The sequence below is a fragment of the Chiroxiphia lanceolata genome, chromosome 13 (genome assembly GCF_009829145.1).
Source record: "Chiroxiphia lanceolata isolate bChiLan1 chromosome 13, bChiLan1.pri, whole genome shotgun sequence".
Lineage (NCBI taxonomy): Eukaryota > Metazoa > Chordata > Aves > Passeriformes > Pipridae > Chiroxiphia > Chiroxiphia lanceolata.
Window position 1 is genome coordinate 6,698,688 of NC_045649.1, and position 4,461 is coordinate 6,703,148.

Sequence of the window (4,461 nt, forward strand, 5' to 3'; positions counted from 1 at the left end):
GTAATAGAGAAAGAAGCTCAAGGTTCAAAATGTTTTCAACTGAAAAACACAAATGAATTATTCTTAACAGCATATTCTGAAGACTGAAATCTATAATTTAGCCTGACATTTTAAGTGAACATCACTTGAATAGCTGCCAGCTTTCTAGAGTGATTAGGTGACTTGAAAAAGGCAAATATTTTTTCATATGATTCCACCGAATTGGAAACTCTGCTGCTGAAAAGACTTCAATAATCCTGGCTGTATTTATTTCTTAAAGCCTCACTCATCATTGTCAAAATGTTATCAGCCATCCTCAGCTTTCTCTCCATCCCAGAATCTAATTCCAACTATTAAAAAAAAAAAAAAAAGGAAAAAAAAGAAAAAAATACCCTTTCTGGAAATTAATCTTCTGCAGCACTCTCTATTTTTCACATAAGACTTAATCAGTTATTTAATGGAATGTGTTTATTAAATGGAATGTACTTGCCACATAACTGTGGTGCTTCAGTGAAACTACTCTTTTGTTTTGGAGGAAAGCATGGCATGGGGCTTCAGCACCCTTGGTGGGGAGCTGGAAGCACGTGGTTCATGGGAATCTGCAGCAACACTTTGGGACCTCGGACACAGGATGCAAATTCACCACTGAGGATTGTGCTGGAAGGAGGATTGGATGGGAAGGAGCCCATTCTTGACCTCTTCTCCTAGCTGTAGCTAGAAATTGAGAATTTGGTTCCAAAAAGTTATCACCTCTGTCTGAAAAGCACCAGAGAGAGGGATGAGGAATCAACCTTGTTTACTTGGCCCTATCAGCAGGAGGGGAACTCAGTGCCTGCAGAAGTTGCAGTAGGTTTGTTATCTCCTATACCCTTCCAGGATCTTGGTCTCTGTAATTTGTCATACCAACAGCTAGGATACAGGCAGTGCTCCCTGGGGAAAAGCATCTAAAAAGAACATTTTGTGCCTTAGGAGAAGGCAATGGAAGAGGAGTCAGCAAGGGAATCTCATCTTCAAAGCTGACACTTCAGGGAAGGGCTTCAGACAGAGCCAAAACCCTCTTACTCTCCAATGAGTGTTTTTGCAGTGATTTATACAGGATAACTGTAGGGACATAAATCCACACCTTTCCCTGCTTTGCTGGGGCTTCCTTGGAAGTCGAAGTTTTGTCCTTAACTCCTCCGGGATCAGTGTTTCCCCTAGAACTAGTAATGGAAAAGAAAAAGGAAAAGTTCAAGGTATCACTGAATGTATTTCACTTATTTTTAGTTGGTATTTCATGACAGCTGCTTTCTGAAGCTGCTCTGAGCATCTTTGTGTGCAAAGCCCTCATGTTTTTAGGACTGGGTGAGGGTTTGTAGCTGTTTGATTGTCATCTAAAAGTAGATGCTTGGTGCTGTAGTGCCTTGAGTCATGAAGGTCTAATAGAATTAAGATGCCTTTGAGAATCCCTGGAAAATACCACGTTTGCTGATATCTGGGTGGCATCAAGGTCAGGTTTCCATATCTTCCATAATGAACTCTCAGTGACTCTCTGGATCGTGTTCCCCTACCACTGAACTTTCCCTGCCTGTGATGGAAAAAGGGTAGTGAAGGAGTCAGAGGAACCAAGCATCAAGTTAGCACGTTTATACCTTAGGGGGGTTTAAGGAGTTTGTGCCTGTTTTTACAGGGAGTTTTTCAACCTACTTTGAACTACCTTAAAACAATAAAGTTCCCTTTTCAGCAGCTTGGTTTAATGGAAAGATTTACCATATTTTCATTCTCCTGCTGAAAAGTGATAATGAAGCCAAGTTCAGAATTCAGTGTCAAAGGGAAGGTCTATTTAGGAGAATTAAAGGGTCTAATAACATTTGTCCCACCTGGATTGCTTACAGGCAGGAGACATGGATAACCCTTCATGAACCACCCCTTCACACATGTGAATTTTTATTGAAATTGTGCCAACAAAAAAATAATTTGCTGAATTTAAAATTTGTAAATAAATTAACTCTTTGGACTGTTCTACCAAAGGCTCTTCTCCTGCTTGTGAAAGGCAACACATTCCTGATGATGTTTGTGTGCCTGGTCCCAGTGAGGATCATGATCTTCCTTCACTGACACCAGAGACTCAACCAGGGCTTCAGCCACTCATGTTAAATGATGGAAATGAATTAATAGTTGGGCATGTGCTTATTTTTAAGCATGTGAGCTATTTACTGGCTTGAGTGCAACTGTTTAAGTGCTCGATATAAAGTACATGTTTAAAGGGTTTTGGGAGAGAAGACGTGGCTGCAAAGAACAACTCTACAAGTCTGCTCCCAGATTTCCTCACTGAGGAATCCATGAAGCTGCTGTTTGCTTTTTGTATTTTCCTTCCCAAAAGCTTGCACTAGAAATGACCCATTTTATGGACTGCAGTTTTCAGGTTTGAACCCTTTAATCCCCCACTTAATGCTGGATAAGGAATTTTAGCTGGCAGAAACATCTGCAACAGCAGCAGCGAGAGTGTATCCTTTCAAAGTCTCCCTTGCCTGGTTTGTGCTGAAGGAAATAAGCAAACAAGCCTGAAATTGGGTTTGTTAATTTTTTGACAAGTTTTAACTAAGCACAGTGACAGGGAGCTTTGCCGGAGAAATTTTAGAAGCCCAGGAACCGAGGCATAATAAGCTGTCAGAGAAAAGATCAAGTAGCATTCTCTAATTCATCTAACCAACATCAGTGTTCCAGCTAACAGTAGACAGTGTTAGCCAGATTCTTGCCCTTTTTATCTATGAAAAGCTACATTTATCAAAATAAGCAAAAAATGTGAGGTATGGAATGCAGTTCATTGGAGGGCAGGGCTTTATTGGTTGATTGGTAAATTGAAACACATGGAAAAGTGCTACATGTAGGAACACACTGCTGACTGTATTACTCATTTTTTATTGGTTAATCTCTAATAAGAACCAGCTGGTAATAAAGGACTGAGTTCATGGGAACCCACCCTTTGTTGAAAGCGAAGTTGGTGTCAATACTAGAAACACATGAGCACAAAGAAAACAGATGTAATTGGCTTCTGGAGGTCAGGTTATGTAAAGACCCCAGTGAACAGAGGTGAGGGTTTGGCTGCAGAAAATGACAGGCTAAAATAGCCATTACTCCTGTGTCTGCAAGTGTGTGTGTCTTGGGAGGGGGTGGCAGTCACAGAAACCTCAGTTTTGGGTAGGAATTGGGGTTTTCCAGTCCCCAGAAAGCAGAGAGCTTCTCCTGAAACAGGCACTTCATGAATCAGGGAACAATTGCTCTTTAAGGAAGGAAATCCGCAGCTTTGCCTTCAATTACAGATTAAACCTGCTCTGAGGATTAGTAGAATTAATTCATTTTTGGTAGCAAAATCATAGAACTATAGAATGGTTTGGGTTGGAAACGACATTAAAACTTATCTCATTCCAGCCCCCTACCATGGGCAGGGACACTTTCCACTAGCCCAGGTTGCTTCAAAACACATCCAACTTGGCCTTAAATACTTAAAATAAATATTTATGAGACCCACGTTCACTCATAGCTATTCCTGATGTCCTGCAGCCCTGGAGGAAACAGGTTGGAGCTCCAGCACAGGTTTCAGCTTAAACAGATGCTTTGATAGTTTCTGGCACAATAAATAACACCTATTTCTTCAGTCAGAACATAAAATGCTCTTGTTAAAGCTTTTAACTAATTTATAAAAAGTGCATAGAGGAGATTTTTCCTTTTTTTTTTCTCTGAGGGCAGCAGTGTAAGTTACACAAAAAATGTTAGCATAGCAGGTTAGAAATGTAAAGAATCAAAATTATCATATCCCAGGGTGTATCAACACAGGCTGTACAGGGCATTTAAACCCAGCTCTGTCTGTCTTGCACAGAAGAGATCCTTCAAGAAAAAGCTCACATGTGGGGATCTGCTCCTCGATTTAGATTTCTCCATTCTTTCTATAACAAGATGCCAAACAAAAGATTTGTGTGAATAAGGTGGGCAACAAGTGAATTTTCAGATACAGCCTTTGTTCAGCATAATTAGCCAAAAATATGATGGCCAGAGGGGTTGCCTGGGAGCAGTTCAGCAGCAATGATACAAACCTCAAGTGTTGTAGGTGACATTTGAGCAGTCATGTGGTGGCAGCTTTGCCCCACAGTTGGCTTGGTGTGATCCTCCAAATCAGGATTCTGTTGTGAATTTTTGTGGGTTGAAGTTCAAACTTCATTTTCTTCAAACATTCTCTAACGCTCGAGTCACAGACACTCTTTCCTGCCTGCAGAATTCTTGCTGGAATTCCACTTGCATGAAAATTCTCAAGAGACTTAAACTCACCCCAGGTGAATCCAGATCTGATCAGCAATCCTGCTCTACATTTACACCAGAAAAACTGCAATAAGACCCTTATTCTTGGTTTAATTCTCATGGGAGCTGCAGAAATGTCTTAAAAAAAAACAACAAACAGGTTCTCAAAAAAAACCAGTTTTTAGGGTGCAAAAATCAATATCAGAA